The sequence below is a fragment of the Muntiacus reevesi genome, chromosome 3 (genome assembly GCF_963930625.1).
Source record: "Muntiacus reevesi chromosome 3, mMunRee1.1, whole genome shotgun sequence".
NCBI classification, from domain to species: domain Eukaryota; kingdom Metazoa; phylum Chordata; class Mammalia; order Artiodactyla; family Cervidae; genus Muntiacus; species Muntiacus reevesi.
The window spans coordinates 210,618,580-210,646,547 of NC_089251.1; the positions used below are offsets into that span (position 1 = coordinate 210,618,580).

Here is a 27,968-nt window from a genome sequence, read left to right on the forward strand (position 1 = left end):
AAACTAACCCTTATCTTCCTAGTTATATTTTCACCATATACCACCCCAGTCCTAACCCTGTTGTCTTGTCAATTTTTCACAAATTCACTGTTTCATTGTCTAAAAGGTATATCAATTTCCTGTTCTGGTCACTTCAAGTCCTCATTTTCTTGTGATGGTTCTCAAGTACATGAAAAAATTCAGCATAATTTGCATACCTGCCTGTTATCCAATCTGTCTTGGTCAGTTTAATTTTCAGACCCAGCCAGGGACCCTGAGAGAGTAAAGGAAAACTTTTCATTTGTCTGCACTCAGTCAGTTCAGTCGCTCTGTCGTGTCCGACTCTTTGCGACCCCATGAATCCACCAGGCCTCCCTGTCCATCACAAACTTCCGGAGTTTACCCAAACTCATGTCCATCGAGTTGGTGATGCCATCCAGCCATCTCATCCTCTGTCGTCCCCTTCTCCTCCTGCCCCTAATCCCTCCCAGCATCAGGGACTTTTCCAATGAGTCAACGCTTTGCATGAGGTGGCCAAAATATTAGAGTTTCAGCTTCAGCATCAGTCCTTCCAATGAACACCCAGGACTGATCTCCCTTAGGATGGACTGGTTGGATCTCCTTGCAGTCCAAGGGACTCTCAAGAGTCTTCTCCAAAACCACAGTTCAAAAGCATCAATTCTTCTGCACTCAGCTTTCTTTATAGTTCAACTCTCACATCCATACATGACCACTGGAAAAACCATAGCCTTGACTAGACGGACCTTTGTTGGCAAAGTAACGTCTCTGCTTTTTAATATGCTATCTAGGTTGGTCATAACTTTCCTTCCAAGGAGTAAGCGTCTTTTAATTTCATGGCTGCAATCACCATCTGCCGTGATTTTGGAGCCCAAAAAAACAAAGTCTGACACTGTTTCCCCATCTATTTGCCATGAAGTGATAGGACCGGATGCCATGATCTTAGTTTTCTGAATGTTGAGCTTTAAGCCAACTTTTTCACTCTCCTCTTTCACTTTCATTAAGAGACTTTTTAGTTCCTCTTCACTTTCTGCCTCAAGGGTGGTGTCATCTGCATAGCTGAGGTTATTGATATTTCTCCCGGCAATCTCAATTCCAGCTTGTGCTTCTTCCAGCCCAGTGTTTCTCATGATGTACTCTGCATATAAGTTAAACAAGTAGGGTGACAATAAACAGTCTTGAGCCTTGACATACTCCTTTTCCTATTTGGAACCAGTCTGTTGTTCCATGTCCAGTTCTAACTGTTGCTTCCTGACCTGAATACAGGTTTCTCAAGAGGCAGGTCAGGTGGTCTGGTATTCCATCTCTTTCAGAACTTTCCACATTTTATTGTGATCCACAACAGTCAAAGGCTTGGGCATATTCATTAAAGCAGAAATAGATGTCTTTCTGGAACTCTCGTGCTTTTTCAATGATCCAGAGATTGTTGGCAATTTGATCTCTGGTTCCTCTGCCTTTTCTAAAACCAGCTTGAACATCTGGAAGCTCACGGTTTACGTATTGCTGAAGCCTGGCTTGGAGAATTTTGAGCATTACTTTACTAGTGTGTGAGATGAGGGCAATTGTGTGGTAGTTTGAGCATTCTTTGGGATTGGAATGAAAACTGACCTTTTCCATCCTGTGGCCACTGATGAGTCTTCCAAATTTGCTGGCATATTGAGTACAGCACTTTCACAGAATCATCTTTCAGGATTTGAAATAGCTCAACTGGAATTCCATCACCTCCACTAGCTTGTTCATAGTGATGCTTCCTAAGGCCCACATGACTTCACATTCCAGGATGTCTGGCTCTAGGTAAGCGATCACAGTGGTTCTCTGCACTAACCACTTGGAAATGTAATAAAAGTAGGTCTTTGGCTCACCCCTCACTAGAATTCAATTTCCAGAAAGATCAAATATTTATGTACTAATAAGAAACAAAGAAAGGTAATAGGAAAATATGTGTAGAAATAAAAACCGAGTAGACATTTTAATTCACTATACCAAATCCAAAAAACAAAGGGAAATACTAAGAGAACTACATGGAAACAAAACAACAACAACAAAATGTAATACAAATGACAAAAGGCCAAGTTTCTCAATTTATGAAAAGCTTCTATCAAAAAGGGAAAGAAAAAAATAAAAACAAAACAACCCAATGTAGAAAAGAACTGAACACCCAACTTACATATGTTAAGTACGCTTAACAACCATCAAAAAATGCCCAAGGTCACTCATACCTAGGGATGAAGAAACCAAAACTTTGAGAATCCATTTTTTCACCTATAGAATAAGGTGAACAAAAACTAAAGATATGATAACAGTGTTGGAGAGAGTACGAAGAAATCTGCACTTATACACTGTTGTGGATTTAAATAGTGATGTGACTATCCAGCAAGTCCAATAATTTCAGTTTATCCAGGGATATGCTTGCATAGTACACAAAATCATTAAAGAAGAGATTGGTTAGAGAAATTATGGTACCTCCATATAATGAGACATTATGTCATATTCTTATATGGAAAGACTGGAAAGCCATAGGATGCAAATACTGTACTGAAAGAAAAATAGTATGGTGAATATAATCCAGTGAGTACTGAGAAAGGAGAGAGAGAAAGAGAGAAGAGAGAGGGGGGAAGAAAGGGAAAGAGGAAAGAAAAGGAGGAAGGATAGGAACTATTGATAGCATAACCATTGGCGGGAGGGCCTGCAGGGGTAGGACTGGAAGGAAAATACTGACTTTGAGCTTGTATTAAGTCTTCCATGCCATGTACTTATCCCCCTGAATAAATATTACTTGGAGGGGACAGTAAAAAAGAGACAGAAAAGTTCTTCTAAAAATACGCAAGAGTGGGAAGGAGGCAAGATGGCAGGATAGGAGGACATGGAATTCGTCTTTCGAAGTACTGTAACTTTTAGGTGGAATGGTAAGGTGGTGAAGGAGGGAAAGGGAAAAGGTAGAATGGGACAGGAATGAGAAAAGGGAGAGATGTGAACTAAACACATGTATTTAAGTGTAAAATGAAAGAAGTCATTTTCCAAAAGAAATATTGGTCAAACCCACATTCAGGGAAAAACGAAGAGGCAAAACGAAGAAGTCCAGGGTGGCATGTTTCATCCTGTTTCTGCTGATGATTATTAGGTCTAGACTCAAAGTAAGTCACTTTTCTTTACTATGCTTGGATTTTCAATATGTAACAGTGTGTCGGCTAAGTATTATAATACTCATTTCAAGGGAATAAGTGGGAAAATGTATAAGGAATAATTGATGTTTCCTGGGAAAAAAACAATTTAGGTCAATAAAAAAAAATCATGATGTTTTGAACTGCAAAACAGAATGAAAAACAATTAACATAGACTATAACATTTTAGAAGAATTTCAAGTTTTAGTTGTATTCTGGGAAGCAATCTGTTCATACCATATTCAAAACCTTCACCACCCCAAAATAAGCCTCTTTGGAATAAGGATTATTTTGAGCTGTGTTTTTGAGAAATAGCACACACAGGAGAAGCTTTGAAGTTGAAGTAGAAGCTACCCTTTTGAAAGGAAAATTTACATTTATAAAAGAGATCTCTATTTTTAAGGTATCTCCCTCTTAATATCTGGAATCGAGGGAGCACTCTAAAATTACGACACTCTTAGCAATGGAGAAGGCACTGACTGAAATCCACATAACAAATCTTACCCTTGTTAACCATGCTTTTCTTGGAAACTTCTTATAACCCCTCTTCCCCGTCCCTGGCCCCTGTCATATTTCCTTTGTGTTTAGCTGAACGTGGCATTTAAGGTGGTGGCTTGAGTCATTTAAAGAATTTTACTCATTTTCTAAGTATCTCCCTTGTATATATGTTAATAGACTGGTCTTTGTTTTTCTCTTGTTAATCTGTCTTTTATTATAGGGAATCTCAACCAAGAATTGAAAAAGGTAGAAGAAAAATTATATTTCCTCTCCTACATTTATATTTAATCTTGAAATGATCACAAGATAGTAAAGATGAGATAACTTTAACATCAAATGCTCAAATACACGTATTATCATTCAAACAGTAGTACTCCTAAGGTAGAATATGTATTACTAAAAGATCATGACACAATAATATAGGTTGGTAACACTAAGTATTTCAGAAGTAGATTTTTCATAGATTTTTCCTATCTTTAAAAAACCCGTTTTGTAAAATCAAAATTAGGTGAGCAAACTCTAATAAGATTCTTTTCATTTTCTCTCTATGTATTATGGGATTAGTGTTTTGTCAATTTCTTGAAAATGAGACTCCAACACAACACAAAGAACACAATTACAGACGCTTAGAATAAAAAGAAAAGAAAAGCAGAAAGAGAAAAAGTGAACCAATCTTTTGTTAATGTTCTAGGTTCTTAAAATCTATTAAACTTATGAATGGTTTGTATGCTAATTAAAAATTTAGACTTTGAGGCACCAAATTCTCAACCCTGACTCAAAAGAACGGAACTTTTAAAATAAGGACCCCTAAAAAAAAGATAAGGAGCCCTAAAGTGATTCTCATACAGATGGCTCTCAGGCTGCATTTGGAGATTAATTACCCTAAAGATTAGACGTTGGAGAAAAATATCAGAGTGCTTTTGCCTAATTTTTTTTGCCATATTCTTCTCAGAAAAAAAAGAGAGAGAGAGAAAGAGACCAAAATTAACACTTTCAGGACTTCCTGGGTGGGTCTAGTGGTTACAAATCCAGCTGCCAATGCAGGTGACATGGTTTCAATTCTTGATCTGGGAAGATTCCACACACCACGGAGCAACTAAGCCCGTGGGCCACAACTACTGAGCCCATGAGCCCTAGAGCCTGTGCTCCACAACAAAGAGAACCCACCACAAGGAGAAGCCTGATCGCAGCAAAAAAGAGTACCCCCCGCCAGCCACAATTAGATAAAGCCCTCGTGCAGCAACAAAGATCCAGTGCAGCCAAAATTCATAGTTTTTTTAAAAAATAAACACTTGCAGGATTTTATTCTTGAACTTCTTATTAACTTCTGGGGACTCTTTTCAACTACATTTCTGAGGCAGTAGGAATACAGTACTTTCTATTTCACTATAATACACTATACAGAGTAACTTTAAGAAACACAGAATTTGGCTACTAACTTCACAATCTATTTAGATTAATCTATTAAATCTATGATAAATTGATAATTTAATAGAAAAAGATTAATTTGAGAAGTTTAATACAGGCTCTGAGAAAGAATCTAATTTGTGTTATTAATTTAATTATTTCAGGTAAACAGAGCCCTACATTTAAGTCAATATAAACAAAACTTAACTGTCTTTAACAACTGGAGGAATAAATTAACTTACAACACTAAAATTTACATTTGTAATGAACAGAGAAATAAAAGAGTGCATTAAAGAAAAAAGTATGACAAATACAAAATTATCCATGTCCTATAATAATGCTGTGAATATGCTGATCACAAATGTAAACAATAGGGTCTTTCAAAAGCATATGAAAACAAAGACTAGGCAACAAAGGACAGACAGTGAATATCTACACTCAGCAAACTGATTATTGCCAATAACGATCACAAGTCAACTCAGCTAGATATCTGATAAAAGAAAACTTAGTAAGTCCTTTGCTTGGGTAGTGTAAATAATTACAGCCTGGTGTCTTGTATCCTTTTTTTATGTGGCAAGACTATAATTAATTTGAAGACAACATCAGAGTAAAGAACAAAGAACCTCATATATGCTTCCCTGAAGTTCAGATAGTATGCTAAAATAATATTTTCTTCAATTATGTAACAGCATAGAAATCATGCTGGAAGTGAAGTAAATAAATAAGATCACCACTTATTTCTGACAAGAAGAAAATTACTTTTGTTTTCAAATAGGAAATTAATGTAAATCAATCAAAAGTTTCAGACAAAATTTTTATAAGGTTATTAGAATGCCTTCAGTTGAACAAGTACTTGTATTTTATCTGTCAATTCTTGTCTTGACACATAACAATCACTTTACAACCATTAGAATGAACCTGAAATTTCAACCCAGGAATTTTTGAAGTAATTTAAGCAATATCAGATTCACTACTCAGATTCAGAACTGAGACTCATTTAAAAGTGGGTCTTTACATGTATTACAAAGGAAGTAAGTACACAGGAAGTCTTCATAAGATAAGGTTTCATTCATTGGAAAAGACTGATGCTGGGAAAGATTGAGGGCAGGAGGAGAAGGGGGCGACAGAGGATGAGATGGCTGGATGGCATCACTGACTCAATGGACATGGGTTTGAGCCAACTCTGGGAGACAGTGAAGGACAGGGAAGCCTGGTGTGCTGCATTTCATGGGGTCACAAAGGGTGGGACATGACTTAGCAACTGAGCAACAACAACAACAAACAGGAAGTCTTTCTAAGATAATTTTTTTATTTTTTTAAAGAAAAGTAAGAATAATAAGTGGTTACACAAAATGAAAAGAAAACAAGCAAAAAGAAAACAAAATGCTAACCACATCTTCTACCAGTTGCCAAAATGCCACTAATGACTGAAGACAGAGCCCTAAGGAGTGAGGTAGATAGCTTTCAAAGGTTAAAAAATAAAGGATGATCATAAAAGCCTGAGGTTCGGCATTGTTTGCTGGAAAGGAAACAAGAATGTGAATCATATAAGGCTGCAAAATCAATCTGTCATTCTAAGAAAAAGACACGGGATGTTACCAAAAATAAAAATTGCAGTTTAAACTGACTTAGGCAGTAAAGAAAAACTCAGGACTCTGAAGGAATAAGACAGAGAAAATAATGAATGTTTTGAAAACATTAAATACTGAAAAATTGATTTTTGTATGTTAAGAGAATCTTTAAAGAGATGATGCAGGGGGCTGAAAATCAACGATACCACATTAAGGAAAAATTTTCTGGGTTCAAACCAGTTTTCTCCACTAGAGTAGAATCTGTATAGGCTGTTTCAGTGTTAGAATTACAGATAATTTCTCCTAGAATGCAATGTCACATGAACCCAGGGAAGTATTACAGTATTACAGCAAGGTGAAATATTTTTGATTTCTGACATTTTTATTAGATAGGGATGCACCTTGTTTTCCTAATATAATTAAATATATTATTGGATAACTCCACTCTTCTTTCTTTTCTGTCTTCTATTAGAACTAATAATGGCTCCAAATTTCTTAAATGAATCAATGTACAGAATGTGCTCAAGAGTGCATAGCCTGTCAATTATTACTTAAGGAATTCAATTTTAATCCATAAAAAGAAATGAGATATGTCAAAATTATGATAATGGCATCATATCCTAGTCACAGTCCTCATTTATTAAATATTATTCATGTCAAAACAAAAAATTGACTCTGGTTTTATAGAACCAGTTGACTAGAGAAAATGTAATATATCTGAACTTCAGAAATTTTAAGGAAATGTTATCTAAGAAAATCTTCCTAAGACAAAGTCAAATTGGCTTTAGAATCAAAATAAATGCTACTTACAAAGTACTAATAATTGTAACAATAAAAATAAATACTAGAAGTTAATTTAAAACATTTTTCATTTATTTTTAATTGAAGAAAAATTACTTTACAGTATTGTATTTGTTTCTACCAAACATCAATATGATCGGCCAAAAGTTAATTCATATGGTGAAGTTACATATGTTAAGGAAAATTAAAATACAATAAGAAAAATAATACAGGAGTTTCCTGGTGGCTCAAGTGGTGAAGAATGCACCTGCCAATGCAGGAGACATAAGTTTGATCCCTGGTCCAGGAAGAGCCCACAAGTCATAGAGCAACTAAGCCCATGTGCCAAAACTACTGAGCCTGTGCTCTAGAGCCCAGGCGCCCCAACTACTGAGGCCATGTGCAGCAACTACTGAAGCTCATGACCCTAGAGTCGGTGCTCCACGTCAAGAGAAGCCACCACAATGAGTAGCTAGAGCACCCCAACTAGAGAGTAGCCCCCACTTGCCACCACTAGAGAAAGCCCACGCATAGTAACAAAAACCAAGCGCAGCAGAAAACAAAGAAAAAAAATTTTTTAAGTAATACATGTTAGGAATTAATAGTAGAATTTTTAAAGTAAGATAAACTCAATTGACAAATTGATATATTATGAAATAACCTAAAATATAAGGATCCCTGGTAGCTCAGATGGTAAAGAATCTGCCTGCAATGCAGGAGACACGGGTTCGATCCCTGGGTCAGAAAGATCCCCTGGAGAAGAAAATGGCAACCCACTCCAGTATTCTTGCCTGGAGAATTCCATGGACGGAGGAGCCTGGTGAGCTGTAGTCCATGGAATCACAAAGAGTCAGACATGACTGAGTGACTAACCTAACCTAAAATATGGACTTTATATAAAAGTATACTGAAAAGTGATGGAAATACTGATAATATTACTTCACCTATCTCTTCTAACATTATTTGTCTTTAGTACCCTCAGTACTAATTATATAAAGAATCATTTCAATTTACATGTAAACTCACACAGGACAGGAAAGAAAAAGTCTTAGAGGAGCAAAAATGAAGAGTAAGGAGACACATAATTAGAACTGTGTAAGAGATTTAAGTAAAGGGCCTAACTTGTCTCAGCAGTTGATAATCTCGAGTAACTAAAAGCAGGTTAAATTATGCTTAGTGGCTCAGACAGTAGATTCTGCCCACAACGTGGGAGACCCACGTTCGATCCCCAGGTCAGGAAGACTCTCTAGAGAAGGGAATGGCTACCCACTCCAGTATTCCTGCCTACAGAATTTCATGGACAGAGGAGACTGGCAAGTTACACTCCATGGGGGCCCAAAGAGTTGGACACGACAGCGAGTAACACTCTCGTGCTTAGTGTACAAAGTTTAAAGAAGCAGGAATATATTGAAAGAATTTGAAAAGAAAAAACTCTTTCTTTCAAATGTTATGACAAAAATAAAATTGAATGCCTCACTGTCATAAAAACTTTTACTCTGGAAACATGTCATTTAAGCTTAAATACATAAAATATAAAAAGCAGGAAAATAATACCATTATTAAAAATATATTATAGCAAATTCCCTGGTGGTCCAGTGGTTTAAGATTCAGCACTTTCACTGCTGTGGTCCAAGTTCAATCTCTGGTTGGCGAACTAAGATCCCACAAGCCACATGCCATCACCAAAAATATGCAAATATGATATAATAATTTACACTAATATGCTATTAATATATGATATACTTATAATATATATTAATAATATAATTACAGATATATTATGTATATAGTATGTATCAATATATATTAAATATTATACATTAAAATAAATTGTATATATTTAATATATTTTAATATGCTTTATTTTATATATTAAATTAATATATACGTTTTTCTTTTTCTGTTAATGCCCTAAGTTTATTTAATTTTTCCTGGTGGTTCAGACAATAAAGAATCTGCCTGCAATGCAGGAGACCTGAGTTCAATCCCTGGATGGGAAAGATCCCTTGAAGAAAGGAATGGTTATCCACTCCAGTATTCTTTTCTGGAGAGTTCATGGACAGAGGAGGCTGGTGAGTTACAGTTCATGGGTTGCGAAGAGTCAGACATGACTGAGTGACTAACACATTCTTTCACTTTATTTACAAACATATCTAGTATGCTGAGTTTAAGACAGATCTTTTTTCAAAATGACTGCACCTCTCCATTTGTGTTTCATGGATTATTTTTTAAGCAGTTGGTGTCTCACTACAAAGAAAGGTGCAGCAAATCCAGATTCCAAGTACAAAAGAGTTATAACTAGTAACTACCACTTGTTTTCCACTAAAAATAGTAAACGCTTCTCGTGGCCCTCCTCACAGCAGTTTCTACAGATCACCAGCGCTGTGACCCTCCCAACACCGTGCTGTCAGAAGCTCTGTGAAAGGCACAGACGCAGAAGGTGGAAGAAGTGGTGGCATCAGCCCAAGCCTTCCTCTCCTCATAGCCTTGCTCCCTGGTGTCTAGTTTAACTTTCTGAATTAACTTTATAGCTTGAGAAAAGGAGAATGGGATTAAAACTTGCAGAAAATGCCAGAGTGAATCATTCTATTGAAAACTTGTGGCTCACTTATGAGTAAACTTAGATAAAGGTTAAGAAAGATACACACTTCATATCACCAATACAGAACAAAAAGACACTAAGAATAGAGAAAAGCAGTTTTTAAACTTTAAAAAAAGCAGTGTAAGCCATTTTCAAATAAAACATTACACAGAAACTCGACATTGATCAAGCAGAAAAAGTTAGGTCATTGTAGCTGAAGTAAGGTAGAAACTTTGTAGCATCATACCCCCAAGTCTCAACCTCAGTTCTGTGAAATACAAGGCACAAACCATGGAAGGTCAACAAACTCGTCGATTTTCTTTTTCCCGTTTGAATGCTGGTTTTATACTTAACTCTTCTATAAGATCCACCTTAAATCTACCTCCTTCACAAAGCATTCTGACTTGGTCAAACTGGAATTAATGTTTCCTTCCACAAAAGTACCTGGAAATTACACTGTAAACTTAATTTCTAACACTCCCAGTATCCTACATTTTACGTGTATCACATACAGATACATACCGAACTGTCATTCCTGATTGAAAGCTTCTCTGAGAGTGGATGTGTTTTAATCTACATTCATAATAACTTGTCAAACAAAGACCCTCAATAATAGATAGGAGTAAAAGGTAGGTTAATCAATGGTTAGAGGAACAAATGGTTTAAAATGTTCTAATGTAAAAATAAATAAATAAATAAAATGTTCTAATGTAAAGAAATAAGATTTGCATTGATAACAGTCCCTAACTGTGGACACTTAAGTCCATTACTTACCAAAAAAAAAAAAAAGAGATTATGGGGTGATAATCAACTTTAACCTCCTCTCCAGATTTTAAATAATTTCTATCCCATTAAGAACATTTCATTTAATAAAAATTGGAAAGGTAGGAATGCTTATAGCATCCTCCTAACAATGGACTTTGGAGTATTAATGTCTAATAACAGTGCCTAGGGGTGAGATAATGGCATTAGCGCTTTGTGTCTTTCAATGCTTGATATTCCAGGAAGATGCCTTGTGTCTAACTCTGTCTGGGTTCGGTTTAACTTACCACTGCTGTCACCTCTGCATTTCATTTTGAATCCTATCCAAGACTACCAAGAGAACACTGTAATAACCCAGCTGTGCAAAACAGCAGGAGCCCTGAACAAAATTACATCCCCTCTCAAAGAAGCCAGGGTAAACTTCTTAAAAATTGAAAATGCAAAAAATAAATAAAAATAAATAAAAATTGAAAATGCAATCAGTTGCATTCATACATTTCAAATGTTCAAGAAAAAAACAATTTCAGATGAACTGCAGAAAAACAGACAACTCCTTGCTGGACATTTCTTTAGTTGATTTTTTTTTTTGGCCGCATCACGTGGCATGTGGGATTGTCGTTCCCCGACTAGGGATCAAACATGTGATCTCTGCATTGGAAGCGCAGAGTCTTAACCACTAAACTTCCAGGGAAGCTCCTGTGCTAGTCATTTTAATACAATTTTAAAACACTTAAAGGAGTATTTTCTCCATTAACTCCATGCCAAGAATAACTGGAGGTAGGTAGTAGTGAATTGTGGACCTAATTTAAAGTACTGGTGACTACAGACGAGATGCCCCTCTTGTTCAGATAAAGAGATGTTTATCTGAGATGAGCCCAGAAGGTCTCAAATCAACAACAACAATTAATAATACAAAAGTTCTGTTTTCTCTCTTCTTCACTCACTCAGAAGGCATTAACTGGAAATCTACTGTTCCCTAGACACTGCTAGGTAAACATGGTTTGAATCCTAGGAGTTCCAATATTTGGGAGAGAACCAGATAATACGGTGTAACATGATTCAAACTAAAGTAGAAGTGAGGGGACTTTCTTGATGGTCTAGGGACTAAGACTCTGAGCTCCCAGAGCAGGAGGCTGGGGTTGGTATCTGGTTGGGGAACTACATTCCACATGCCACAAATAAGAATTTGCATGCCCCAACTAAAAGATCCCACATGCCACAACTAAGACCCAGCACAGTCAAATAAATGAATAATAAAAATAAAATAAATTTTAAAAATAAATAGAGTAGAAGTGAGAGCCATAGGAACCAAGAGGCTCAAAGACTGGTGATACATATATTGAAACAGAGGAAGTGATATCTGAAGAGATTTTGAATTAGGTTTATGTTAGGTGAACTTGGGGAAAGAAGACGACACAAAAGGAAAGTAATTAACCAGAAAAAGAACAGCATATATAGAGATAACAAAGTGCAACAAGTCATGGTGTTTGGGCATTGAAAAGGGGAAAGGACTATCTGAGCTATATTCCATCTGTCCCTTCCATAACTAATTTCATGAGACAAGTATTACCTCCAACTGTACCCAAAGAAACTAAGGCTCAGAGAGGTTAACTGTCTAATACAACCCTGGTAACAAGTGGTAGATTTTATAATAGGTAGGAAGTTGAAAGTATCACCACAACTTATGCCAGAGAAGGGCAGAAGAGAATGGAAGACATGGGTAGCAATTACATTGTGAAGTGCTTTATTCTATAGGCAACAGGAGGAAATGGAGAATTTGAGGAATATAACTCTAGCAGCAAAGAGTAGCTATTTTCATTTGACTCAGCTTTGACCTTTGTAAAACAACGGGAGCACTTCCTAACTTATTCTACAAGGTCAGCTTTATCTGAAACCAAAAACAATGATATTAAATTAAACACACATGCGTGTGCACACACATACACACACAAACAACAGATCAATACTCTGTAGGTACACAGATGTAAAAATCCTCAACAAAATATTAGCAAATCAACTCTAAGAATGTATAAAAAAGAATTATATACCATGACCAAGTAGAATTTACCCTACATAAACAAGGCTGGTTCAACACTTAAATATGAATAAATGTAATCCACTAAAGAAATAGACTAAAGAAGATAAAACCACATAATTTTATCAACTGATGCAAAACATGCAGTTGATAAAAATCAAATCCCAATCATGACAAACGCTCTCAGAAAACTAGAAAGCCAAGAGAATATCCTCCACTTAATTCTTTAGAGTTATAAAGAGTTATCTACAAAATACCTACAGCAAACATCATACTTAATGGTAAGAAAACCAGACGTTTTCCTCCTTAGGCTGAGAACAAGACAAGGATGTTCTGCCTTACCTCCTATTCAACACTGTGCTAGAAGAAATAGGTAGTACAAGGATAAGAAAAGGATATAAAAGGTATATAGACTGTAGATATGATATTATATATATAAAACCCAAAAGACTCCACGAAAAACTATGTGTTAATAAACACACCCAGTTAAGTTACAGAATACAAAATCAATACACAAAAATTTGTTGAATTTCTATTACACTAACAACAAATTACCAGAGAGAGAAATAAAGGGGGAGGGGACCACTAATGACATCAAAATGAATGAAATACATTGGAATAAATTTAACCATGGAGGTGAAACACCTTTACTCTGAAAATTACTAAGACACTAATGGAAAAATAGAAGACACCAAAAAGAGGAAAGATATTTCATGCTCAAGGAGTGGAAAATTTAATATTGTTAAAATGTTCATATTATCCAAAGCAACTTAAGATTCAATGCAATCCTTATCAAAATTACAATGGCATTTTTCTCAAAATAGAAAAAAATAGAAAATTTTCAAAAAATAGAAAAATTCACAAAAATTGTAAAATTTATATAAAACCACAAAAGACCCTGAAAACCAATGCAAATCATGAGAAAGAACAAAGCTGTGGCATCATGCTCCCTGATTTTGATGGCATCTGGTCCCATTACTTCCTGGCAAACAGATGGGGCAAAAGTGGAATCAGGGACAGATTTTACTTTCATAGGCTCCAAAATCACCATGGGTGGTGACCACAGCCACAAAACTGAAAGATGCTTATTCCTTGGAAGAAAAGCTACGACAAAACTAGACAGAATATTAAAAAGCAGAGACATCACTTTGCTGACAAAGGTCCCTATAATCAAAGCTATAGATTTTCCAGTAGTCATGTGTGGATATGAGAGTTGGTCCACAAAGAAGGCTGAGCTCCAAAGAATTGATCCTTTAGAATTGTGGTATTGGAGAAGACTCTTGAAAGTCACTTGGACTACAAGGAGATCAAACCAGGAAATCAATTCAGGAAATCAACCCTGAATATTCATCACAAGGACTGATGCTGAAGCTAAAGCTCCAAATACTTTGGTCACAAGATGAGACAAGCCAACTCACTAGAAAATACTCTGATGCTGGGAAAGATTGACGGCAAAAGGAGAAGGGGACTATAGAGGATGAGATGGTTGGATGGCATCACCAACTCAATGAATGAGTTTGAGCAATGTCCAGAAGACAGTGAAGGACAGGGAAGCTTGGCATGTTGCAGGTCATGGGGTCACAAACAGTGGGACAAGATTTAGTGACAAACAACAAAAAGTGATAGTAACCAAAGCACTATCGTATTTGCATTAAAACAGACATATTGATCAACGGGACAGAATAGAGCCAAAAATAAACTCATGTCTACATGATCAACTAATTTATAATAAAGAAACCAAGAATACACGGAGGAGAAGGACAGTCCTTTCAATCAACAGTGTTGGAAAAAATGGACAGTGACTCACACCACACAAAAAATTAGTTTTAACCACTATCTTACACTACACATCAAAGTTAAGTTAAAATGAGTTAAAGACTTAAAGGTAAGATTGGAAACCTTAAAACTCCTTGAAGAAAATGCAGGAGGATCAGTCTTGCCTATGATTTGGAATTTGACATCAAAAGCATAGGCAAAAAAAAGCAAAAATAAACAAGTGGGATTACCTGAAACTAAAAAGTTTCTGCACAGCAAACAAAACCCTTAACAAAATAAGAAAACAATCTATAGAATGGAAGAAAGGGCTTCCAAATCACATACTTAATAAGAGGTTAATATTCAAAATATGCAAACGACTCCTACAGCTCCGGGGGGGGGGGGGGGGGGTGGGGTGGAAGGACCCACAAACAAAAACAAAAAGCCAATTAAAAAAGGGACAAAAGACCAAATAGATATTTATCCAAAGAAGACATACAGATGACCCACAGGTATGTGAAAAGATGCTCAATGTAACTAATTATTAGAGAAATGCAAATCAAAACCACAATGAGATAACACCTCTTACCTATCATAGTGTGAGTGTATGTTAGTCACTCAGTCATGTCTGACTTTTTGCAACCCCAAGGACAGGAGCCTGCCAGTATTCTCTGTCCGTGGAATTTTCCAGGCAAGAATACCACAGTAGGTTGCCATTTCCTACTCCAACATATTAGAATAGGTATTATCAAAGTAAGAAATAACAAGTGTTGCTGAAGATGTGCAGAAAAAGGAACACTCCTACACTGTTGGTGGGAATAAAAATTGGTACAGCCACTGTAGCAGGATGTTTCTCAAAAAATTAGAGGTAGAATTATCACATGATCCAGCAACTCTACTTCTGGGTATTCATCCAAAGAAAATGAAAACACTAATTCAAAAAGATACATGTATTCCCATTTTCATTGCAGCATTATTTACAATAGTGAAGACATGCAAATAACTTGTGTTCAACACACACATAGATAGAATACTATTCAGCTATTTGTCACAACACGGATGGACCTTGCAGGCATTATGCTAAATGAAATAAGTCAAAGAAAGAAAGACAAGTACTGTATAATTTCATTTATGTGTGGAATCAGACAAACAAACAGAGTTCATAGATACAGAGGACAGACTGGTTGTTTCCAGAGGCACGGGGTTGGGGTGGACAAAACGGGTAAAGAGAGTCCAAAGGCACAAACTTCAAGTTATAAAATAAATAAGTCATAGGGATATAATGTATACCTTTATGTGACTGTAATTAATAATACTGTATTGTATATCTGAAAGCTGATAAAAGAGCAGATCTTAAAAGTTCTCATCACAAGGAGAAAAATGAACAACTGTATAGTAACTGATGCTAACTAGACCTATTGTGGTGATCATTTTGCAATATATGCGAATATTGAAACATTATGCTGCATACCTGAGACTAACTATAACAGTGTATGTCAATTAAACCTCACTAAAAAACAAAACACTTACTAATGAGCAAAAAAAATCAAAGAATTCCTCAATAAATGGAGAGAGAGGTCTGTGTTCCTCTGTAACAGGAAGGAAAGGGGCAGGACACAACTTCTGAAAGAATAACATAGCCCAAGGACACAACATAAACTGATTAGAATCAAACGGGTCCAAGATGGCAGACAAGTCGACTTTGATTAGACCCTGATCCTCAATCAGCAAGCTAAATGACACACCCAGAGGTGCCAAGACAGTTTGTTCAAAGGATTTGTTAACAAAATAAGCCACTCGTTATATACAGATAAACAATACAGATATTTATTAGAGAATTATCTAGCTTACTTTTAATACACTAACATTAAAAGAAGAGAGAAATAGGAAGAGCAGAGGACACATCACTAAATTGGGTTCTGACTAACATCCAGACTTAAAAAGAGGTGGGAAGTTCCAAGTCATAGCACATCTGGAGTCCCAATTGGGAAAGGGTTCCAGGCAGCACGTCCACTCTGTGGGTGAGACTTCAAAAATTGCAGTTCCAGGTTCCCGCCTATATAACTCCAGGACAGACGCAAACCAATATCATCATCATCAATCTGTGATCAAATTGCAAGACCGGTTTTATGTTAATTTTTTGTTTTCTCTTGTAAAACTTGGAATGTTGCTAGGGTTTGGTTGGTCAGGCCCCTCAAGGGGCTCAAAGATCTCAAGATTCCTTCCTGATCTTACCTATGGTGCTGTAAGTCTTGCACTAACAGCAGGCAGTCCCTCATAGTCACTCCCAGGAAGGGCAGTGTCCAGGCAGGTTAGAAGCAAGGTCAGGGGCTGCTCTGCAAAGCAGTCTAAACAAGACTATTTATTTAATTTCCCTAACACAGTTCCAGTCAGTGTCCCACTCTTTGCAACAGGAGCTTGCTCAAACTCATGTCCATCGAGTTGGTTATGCCATCCAACCATCTCATCCCTTGTTGCCTCTTCTCCTGCCTTCAGTCTTTCCCAGCACCAGGGTATTTTCTAAAGAGTCAGTTCTTCGCATCAGGTGGCCAAAGTACTGGAGTTTCAGCTTCAGCATCAGTCCTTCAAATGAATATTCAGGACTGAAATGCTTTACGATTGAGTGGTTTGATCTCTTTGCAGTCCAAGGGACTCCTGAGTCTTCTCCAACAACACAGTTCAAAAGCATCAATTCTTTGGCGCTCAGTTTTCTTTATGGTCCAACTTTCACATCCATACATGACTACTGGAAAAAACCATAGCTTTGCCTAGATGGACATTTGTCAGCAAAGTAATGTCTCTGCTTTTTAATATGCAGCCTAGGTTTGTCATAGCTTTTCTTTCAAGGAGCAAGCTTCTTTTAATTTAATGGCTACAGTCACCATCTGCAGTGATTTTGGAGCCCAAGAAAATAAAGTCTGTCACTGTTTACATTGTTTCCCCATCTATTTGCCATGAAGTGATGGGATCAGATGCCATCATCTTCACTTTTTGAATGCTGACTTTTAAGCCAGCTTTTTCACTCTCCTCTTTCACTTTCATCAAGAAGCTCTTTAGTTCCTCTTGCTTTCTACCATAAGGGTGGTGTCATCTGCATATCTGAGGTTGTTGACATTTCTCCTGGCAATCTTGATTCCAGTTGTGCTTCATCCATTCCTGCATTTCACAAGCCTTGTGGCTCAGCTGGTACAGTCCGTCTGCAATGCAGGAGACCTGGGTTCAATCCCTGGGTTGGGAAAATCCCCTGGAGAAGGGAAAGGCTACCCACTCCAGTAATCTGGCCTAGAGAATTCCATGGACTGTAGAGTCCATGGGGTTGCAAATAGTCAGACACAACTGATATACAGCCTTGACGTACTCCTTTCTCAATGTGGAACTAGTCTGTTGTTACATATCCGATTCTAACTGTTGCTTCTTGACCTGCAAATAGATTTCTCAGGAGGCAGGTCAGTTGGTCTAGTATTCCCATCTCTTTCAGAATTTTCCACAGTTTGTTGTGATCCACACAGTCAAAGGCTTTAGTGTAGTCAATAAAGCAGAAGTAGATGCTTTTCTGGAACTCTCTTGCTTTTTCGAATATCCAACGGATGTTGGCAATTTGATCTCTGGTTCCTCTGCCTTTTCTAAATCCAGTTTGATCATCTGTAAGTTCTCAGTTCACATACTACTGAAGCCTGGCTTAGAGAATTTCGAGCATTACTTTACTAGCGTGTGAGATGAGTGCAATTGTGCAACAGCTTGAACATTCTTTGGCATTGCCTTTCTTTGGGACTGGAATGAAAACTGACCTTTTCCAGTCCTGTGGCCACTGCTGAGTTTTCCAAATTTGCTGGCATATTGAGTGCAGCACTTTCACACCATCATCTTTTAGGATTTAAAATAGCTTAACTGGATTGCTGTGATACTGAATGGTTTGCCTTGGAAACGAAACAGAGATTACTGTTGTTTTTGAGACTGCACCCACGTATTGCATTTTGGACTCATTTTTTTTTAACCTATAAGGACTACTCCATTTCTTCTAAAGGATTCCTGCCCACAGTAGTAGATATAATAGTCATTTGAATTAAATTTGCCCATTCTAGTCCATTTTAGTTCACTGATTCTTAAAACGTTGATGTTCACTCTTGCCATCTCCTGTTTGACCACTTCCAATTTACCTTGATTCATAGTCCTAACATTCCAGGTTCCTATGCAATACAGTTCTTTACAGCCTCAAACTTTACTTCCATTACCAGTCACATCCACAACTGCATGTCGTTTTTGTTTTGGCTCAGCCTCTTCCTTCTTTTTGGAGCTATTCCTCCATTCTTTTTCTCTATTTCTCCATTCTTCTCCAGTGGCATATTGGGAACCTACCAACCTGGGAAGTTTATCTTTCAGTGTCATATCCTTTGGTCTTCTCATACTGTTCATGGGGTTCTCAAGGCAAGAGTATTGAAGTGGTTTGCCATTCCCTTCCCCAGTAGACCACGTTTTGTCAGAACTATCTACCATGATCCCTCCATCTTGGGCGACCCTACACAGCATGGCTCATAGTTGCATTGAGTTAGACAAGGCTGTGATTCATGTGATCAGCTGAGTTAGTTTTCTGTAATTATGGTTTTTTATCCTGTCTGCCCTCTGATGGATAAGGATAAGAGGCTTGTGGAAGCTTCCTGATGCGAGGGACTGACTGTGGGGGAATCTGGGTCTGGCTCTGATGGGCAGGGCTATGCTCAGCAAATCTTTGATCCAAGTTTTTGTTTGTGGCTGGGGCTATGTTCTCTCCCTGTAGTTTGGCCTGAGACTAAACTATTCTAGGGGTAATGGCGGTAATGGTGACCTCCTTCAAAAGGACTTATACTAGCATGCCAGGGGTTCACAGGCATTGTTTGTACCAAGACACTGTCAAAAGACCAAGGAGTGGGTGGTGGCCCAATTCCTGGAAATCTCCACCCCTTACTAAATTAGCTGGAATAATCCTCCCACTCATTAGCATATGAAATTGCCCAGCCTATAAAAACTAACCATGCCACATTTCCCGACCACACTTGCCCTCTTTGATGGTCCACATTCTGTCTATGGAATGTGCTTCTCTCTGAATCTGAATAAATCCATTTCTTACATCTCACTTTGTCTCTCACTGAATTCTTTCTGGGAAGAGACATCAAGAACCTGAGCTTCATTAGGTCCTAAAACCAGGTACTGTGGGTTTTGGCTGGGTTCAAGTCCCAGCCACATGGGTTCAACTCCCAAGCAGGGTTTTGGTTGGGTTCAAGTCCTGGTCATGTGGGTTCAAGTGCCTAACAGGGTTTTGGCTGGGTTCGAGTCCCAGCCATGCAGGGGGTTCTGGCCCGGGTTTGAGTCCCAGCACGTGGGTTCATGTCCCAGTCTGAGGTGAACAGTTTCACACAGACTAAAGACTCACTTTGTTACAGTTTCTTCCCGACTTGGTCTCTAAATCTACAGATTTATAGATTCCATCCATCTTTATCTATAAATTCAAGGCAATACCAATCAAAATCCCAGCAAGCTGTCTAGAGACTGAGATACTGATTCTAAAATTTCAAGGATTATTATAAAGCTATAGTTATCAAGACAGTGTGGTACTGGCAAAAGAATAGACACAGGTCTTGGGAACAGAAGATAGAGCCCAGAAATAGACCCATACAAATAAAGTCAACTGATCTTTGATAAAGAAGCAAAAGTAATTTTTTCAACAAATGGTGCTGGAACAACTGGACATCCATATGCAAAAAAAAAAAATATTCAAGGCACTAACTTTATACCCCAAATCAATCATAGACCAAAGTGTATTGTAACACTGTAAAACTTCGAGAAGGTAACACAGGAGAAAATCTAGGTGGCTTGGGTTTGGCAATAAGAAATAAGACCAAAAGGGCAACCAATGGAAGAAAAAGTTGATAGGTTGGATTTTATTAAAGGTAAAAACTTATGCTCTGTGAAAGAAACTTCTGAAAGAATGACAAGATAAGTCAAAGCATTGGAGAAAATACTTGCAAATCACATATCTGATAAAAGACTTGTACCTAAAATATACAAAGAACTCTTAGAACTCAATAACAACAAAAATAATCTAATTAAAACATGGGCAAAAAACTGAACAAAGACCATGCCAAAGAAGATTCATAGATGGCAAATAAACAAATGAAAGGATCTCAAAATTATTTGTTATTAGAGTACTGGAAATTAAAAGAACAATGAAATTCCACTATACCTAGTACAATGGCTAAATTTTTTTTTCCATCTTTTTTTAACTGACATTAGCAACTGCTGGTGAAAATGCAAGGCAAGGGGAATTCTCACTCATAATTAGTGGGAATGCCAAATGGTACAGCCACATCTAAAGACAGTTTAACAGTTTTAGACAAAAGTGAACATATTCTCACCACACATTATGGGTTAAATTGTGTCTACTCACCAAAAGATAGATTGAAGTCCTACCCAATCAGTATTTCAGGACATGACCTTTTTTGGATATAGGGTTGTGCAGATGTAATTAGTGAAGAGGATGTCATATCACAGTAGGGTAAGCCATTAATCCAATATGACTAATGTTCTTACAAGAGGATTAGAGACAGACAGAAGGAGAGAATGCCTCATGAAAAGGGAGGCAGGGATTGAAGTGACACATCTACAACCCCAGAAATGCCAAAGACTGCCAACCATCACCTGAAGCCAGGAGAAAGGCTTCGAAGAGACTCTCCCTCAGAGCCCTCAGAAAAAAACAAACTTCCTGACACCTTGATTTCAGACTTCCAGCCTCTAGAACTGAGAGAGGATAAATTTCTGTTGTTTTAAGCCCCCAAGTTTGTGGTACTTTCTCATGGCACCCCTAGGAAACTAAGACACCATATAATCTAGGAATTGCACTCCTAGTTACTCAACTGACTATACCCACACAAATACCTACATAACTGTCAAAACTGGATGCAACAAATACACCCCTTCATCTTGGTGAATGGAAAAACAAACCGTGGCACATCTGTATCATGGAATTTTATTCAGTGATAAAAAGAAAAGCTATCAAGCCACAAAAAGACATGGTTGAAACTTAATTACATAAGGCTAAGTGAAAAAAGTCAGTCTGAAAAACCTACAAACTGTAGACTGCCAATCGTATGACATTCTGGAAAAGGCAAAATGATAGCGTCATTAAACACATCTTTGGTTGTTGGGGGTTTTGGCCTGAAGGGAATTAAGTAAGTGAAGCAAAGGGGATTATTTAGAGCAGTAAAATTATTCTGTATGATACTGTAGTGGTGCCTAAAAGACATTAAGTATTTGTGAAAATCTATAGAGCATTATAATACAATACAAAAAGTAAACTTTGATGTATACAAATAATTTAAAAATAATTTAGGAGGTGAGACGATCTCATGATGCAATGTAATGTGTGATACAATAATTGGAATGTTATTATAAGTGTATGAAACAACTTCACTGGATCACAAAGAGAAATAATTCTGAAAATGAATGGAATCTGTAAAAATAAAGCTAAAAGGACCTGTACATAAGCACTGAACTCTAGCTAATAATTTTCTTTCCTGTGACGGTACAGGTTAAAAATACTGAAACCACCAGGCCTGTATATTAGAAATGCATAATTAATTAAAGAGATATCAGATGGTGGGAGCTAGGATTCTCACTGATGGACTGGGAAGTTACAGTTAAGCAAGGGGAAAAAATAGAATGATCCATGTGGTAAAGGATTAGAGCTGGAGAAATCAAGAAGAATTCATGTTTATCTTAAATACAGATACAGCTGGTTGCATAGATAAATATCTATAAATATGTACATACACACACATATGTAAGTACACACACATTTACCTCTTTGTTCTGTCAGCTGAGAGAATCTAGAAGAAATGACACCTCAGTAAAAATGAGTACACCTACCACCTAGGTCTGATGCCAGTATCGTTCTCCAATAAGAAGAACCAGGATTTCCTGGAGAAACGGCTGATTCAAGGACTGGGGTAGAAAATATACAAGAGAAGCCTGGAGCATTTTGTAGTGCCAGAAAGTGAGAAAATTTTGTAAAAAAAAAAAAAAAAAAACCAAAGAAAACACAAAACTGCAAACAGAACAACCTATAGAGAAGTGGGCACATCATGGAACATGGGAGTGAATTAAAAGACCTCCCAAAGGCCAAAGCTGGAATCATTTGCCTAACAAAATTAAAAAGTACTGATAATAACCCCAAATATAAAATGAATGTCCATGAGTCCTACAGATATAAATACACAGTAAAATAAGTGAGTGAACGAATGAATTACAAATAATTTATGTATTTGTTGTTGTTTAGTAGCTCAGTTATGTCCTACTCTTTTGCGACCTAGCTTGCCAGGTTCTTCTGTCCATGGGATATTCCAGGCAAGAATACTGGAGTTACTAGAGTGGGTTGCCATTTCCTTCTCCAGGGGATCTTCCTGGATCTTCTCCAGGGATTGAACCTGTGTCTCCTGTATTCGCAGGCAGATTCCTTACCACTGAGCCACCAGGGTAGCCCAATTTATGTATTTACTCTGCCTTTAAGGAAGCAGAACACAAATCCCCATTCTTTAAGTATTGGCTACATTTTCTTTCAAAAAACACAGTATGAAAAAAAAACCAAAACACAATATGGGAAGGAACAACAACAACAAAACTAGTAATTTTACAGGGCAAAAGCCTGACAAACATTACATCAAGTCAGGTAATCAAGGTTAACATCAATAGTGATAAGGTAAATTGATATTATGTACCCTTGCTATTACATGGTGACAATGGCACTTTACCTCTGTGGTCTTTTTGTCAAAACACATTACCCCAGTCTGATCATGAGAAAAACATCAGACAACATATCCCAATTAAGAGACATTTTACCAAATACTAAACAATTAATTCTCCAGACTGTAAAGGTCTTCAAAAACAAGGACAGTCTGAGAAACTCTCAACTAGGAGAAGCTATTGGTTAGTCATGTGGATGTGAGCTGGACCATAAAGAAGGCTGTGCACCGAAGAAATGATGTTTAGAACTGTGGTGCTGGAAAAGACTCTTGAGGTCCCTTGGACTGCAAAGAGATCAAACCAGTCAATCCTAAAGGAAATCAACCCTGAATATTCATTGGAAGGACTGATGCTGAAGCTCCAATACTTTGGTCACCTATGCGAAGAACCAACTCATTAGAAAAGACCCTGATGCTGGGGAAGATTGATGGACAACAGAGGACAAGATGGTTGGATGGCATCACCAACTCAATGGACATGAGTGTAGCAAGCTCTGGGCGATGATGAAGGACAGGGAAGCCTGGCGTGCTGCAATCCATGGGGTCACAGAGTTGAACATGACTGAGCGGCTGAACAACAACCACCTTTCTATTTAAAACATATAAAGGAATTACATGTTATAAAACACAGATGGACTCCTGCAAAAGAAAAAGGACATCAGTAAAGACCTGAAGATGTCTAAATAAAGTATGGTTTTTAGTTAACAGTACTAATATATGAATATTGGTTCATTACTCGAAACATATTACTACTAGTATAGTAAAGTAACTAATAATGGGGGACTGGCTTTGGGGCGTAAGAGAACTCTCTGTACTATCTTCACAATAACGCTATAAAACTAAAAGTGTTATTGAACTTCCCTGGTGGGACAGTGGATAACAATCTACCTGCCACTGGAGGGGGTCACAGGTTCGATCCTGGTCCAGGAAGATTCCACATGCCACAGAGCAACTAAAGCCCATTTACCACAACTATTGAGCCCATGCTCTAGAATCTATGAGCCACAACTACTAAAGCCCCTGTGCCCTGGAGCCTGCACCCCACAAATACACAGTCGACCTGCTACAATTACTGAAGCCCAATGCCTAGCGCCTATGCTTCACAACAAGAGAAACCACCACAATGAGAAGCCCATGCACTGCAACAAAGAGTAGCCCCTGCTCTCCACAACTAGAGAAAGGCTGCAAGCAGCAAGGAAGACCCAGTGCAACCAAAAAATAAATAAATAAATAAAAAGACTATTCTAAAATTTAAAAATTATTTTTAAGAAAGGACATTCAAAAAACAGTAAAGCTGGCCTTAGAAATGAGGAACAAGGAGGCAAATGATACCGTTTTAGAGAACAGTCTCAACAGCATAAATGCTATCACTTATCATTCGGCTTCATCCATTTGAGCACTGTGTCTTACAGAGTCTTCTATATTTAAGAATCCTTTCAAAACATAAAAAGTCTGGTGCCTGCAGGCTTTGTATAGAACAGCAATAATGGACTTGGGAGATGGATTATTTCAGATTAGATATCAGCTTCTAGCATGTCCCAGCTCCATTTACTAACATATCTGTGCTTCAGCTTTCTCATCTAAAAAATGATGGTGGTAATAATAATCATAACGTTTTATTGGGTTGTCCAAAGATGAAATAAATGAATACATGTAAATCAGTAGAATAGAACCTGGCCCATATGTGTTAATCAAGTATAAAGTTTTTAATTGGTCTATTCACTCAACAAAAATGGACCACCACCCCAAAGGGGTTATGTTTCTGTTTATCAGAAACAGTAAAAGCTCAGAGGGGATTCAATTCCACCAGAGTCTGGTAAAGAGAAAGAAGGATTTGTAGAAGCAAATGGAATAAAAACTGTCATCTCAGCTAACTTTGTCAAACCAAGGTCGGCTTATATAAAAGGAAAACTAAATTTCTTCACATCTGGTTTAATTTCTTAGTCCTCAAACCTAAAATGTTGGCAGAGTCTATATCACAGTATCAATTTTAAGGTATTCTGCTCAGAAATAATCTTCCAAAGAGGGTTCTTTGGTGTTTTGAGACACCTACAGATTTCTGCCTGCAGGGAAAATCACAAGGCTTTTCAAACTTCAGCCTCCAGAAAAACTTCAGCAAGCATTCAACAGCTTCTACAGCCTTTCCCCTCCAAACTTCTCTTCCAGAGAAGCACCTTGAACAAAATCCAAAAAAAAAAGAGCATCCATAATGATAACTCTCTGGTCTCTGTTCCAAATATTTATCTATTAATCCCAAAACAGTCACAAAGTAAGCCAAGCCAAGTGGCTTAGACTTGACAAAAGGTTTCCTTTTCTTCTGAAAAAGGAAGGAAAGCAATACTTTATTTGGTATACCATCCCTCTGCCTTCCAAATGTTTTCTCAAGTAACAGGAAGGAAACTTAGGGAAAAATGTAGGGGGAGAGGACTAAAGTATAGTACTAACAAAACTATTACAAACAAGGAAGTAGGAATTTTCTGACTCTGATAATAGATTCAATACACAGAGAAGACAGATCCATGTACTGACATTTTGTCCATAGCTGCACAATTATTAAGCTATTCATCTAAATCCAGGATGTCAATCTCATTTTCTTAAAATGAACATCACAAAAATTTTGTAAACACTAAGCTTCTACAAAGAATAATTGCCTTTAAATCCCTGAAAATAAGGTATTAAATGTGTAGGTCTAATATTTTCCTCATGTGTATCCACTTGAATTACCTGGTATATGTTAACGGGAAATTATTTTTCACATTTAAAATCTTTCTGTGAATAAAAATCTTCAACAGAACAAAGACACAGTGGTTAAAAAAACTATTAAAAAAACAGTAAAGGTAATAGTGCAAGAGCCTGACTACAGACTGTGGCCCGAAATTCCATTATTAAAGGAATACTATTTCAAAAGAGTTTCTATATGTTTACTGTATAGCTCTTGAGACAACACTTAACTACACGAAACCGAGAAGGGGAAACAGGAATTAAAAGAGCTTAAGCTAAGCCTGCAAAGTTAATTTTATTAAAAGTTGCAGCTTTTAATAAAGCTGGTTAGTTATCTGAAACATAGTTTTATAATAAATACTCAAAGATCACACAATCAGACAAACAGAAGTAAGTCACCATTCCAATTTTAACTTAATGACTATCTTATGTGCAATAGATTACATAATTCCACAAAGATTTTATACATTAGAAAAGATACTAGTGGAAAGATACTAGAAGAGGATGCAGTTACACCAGTGAAGGAAGTCATTTGCTTCTAAAGCTGGGGAGGAAAGATCACAGCAGACAGTTAAATTATACAATACTCCAAGTAGGTAGTCAAGCATTAAAAAAAAAAAAAGAGATTAATAATAGAGATGTAAAATTGTTCTCCTAAAGCTCTATTTATTTATAAGTTGAATATTAATCATATCAAAATATATTTTTTAATTTTAAAATCAAAATGTAGTTGACCTCCAAATTATAAACTGCCTTCCCTTCTCTGACTTTACTACTGTTTTGTGATAAGAGCAAGAGAAGGAGAACAGTATTAGAAAATAAAATGAAGGTCAAACCAGAGTTCATATAATTTACATATATACAAGTTCTTTCTATTTCAAGACTTTCAATTTACTCACTTTCATCCATATTAGCTCAATAAGATTCCACAGAAATGGCATTTCAACTCAATCAAAAAACAGAGGATGTTATTATATTTTGAGCTGTGATCTTAGAATTTACACTAAGCTATTTCTGTGACTATTTTTTGTATTTATATGTTAAATTGAGGACTTTTCCTTAATTAACTTTATTGATAGGGGATTCAACATAATGAACTTTGGAAAGTCAAATAAGTGTAAAAAATAAGTCTTTAAAGTGCTGGTGAAAAGGAAGGAGATATGAGGGACACAAAAGGGGGAATCTTCTTTTAAGTACTGAGAAAATATTAAAAGGTTCTTTTAAATTTATTAAATTAAAAAATAATAGTTTCCAAAGATTACCACAAATCCTTCGACATGTGACAAGTGTAATTGTAAATAATAGGAAAAAGTGAAAGAGTGAAGTGTATAGTGAAAAACGAAGTGAAAAGTGAAGAGTATAATGAAAACTTCTTGTTGGCTAAAGCGTTCATGATGAACTCATCATGCACCATCTTTTGTCTAATGTTAACTGAGAAAACAGGAAAATATAAATGCTAAGCAGAGTTAAGGTGCTAATCAAATGTTTATTTCAATCCATGAAAGATTCTGCACATTTAAGGCATATTCAAACCACTATAACACCAAACTGAGGAACAAGGTAGCAATAACATGTCATAGACAACAAAATGTTCCCCATGAATCACTTGAGGAGATCACCAAATAATACAACATGTTATATTGACTGTGAACATAAAACTGGTCTGCTTAAAAAATAATTTATACATACATCAATACATGTAGTACACATTTATACATTATATAAAATGGTTATGCCTAGTTTTAAAGTTTTGAAGTATGAATTTATACTCCTATTTGGTGAAAACATATTCAGGGACTAAAAACATAAGCTTCTTCTAGCAATTTGGACTCTCAAATCTATAAATTTATGTAGATTCTTTCAGAATTCATCTTGTTCCAAAACAGAAATTTCTACTTTTTTTTCCAAATGTCCATGTCCTATCTCTTT

General features: G+C 36.8%; 1 protein-coding gene across 4 annotated transcripts in view; it reads right to left on the minus strand.

The window, feature by feature from the left end:
* Positions 1 to 27,968, minus strand: part of ZRANB3 (zinc finger RANBP2-type containing 3) — a 264,527-nt gene that overhangs the window by 129,064 nt on the left and 107,495 nt on the right. The window lies entirely within an intron of this gene.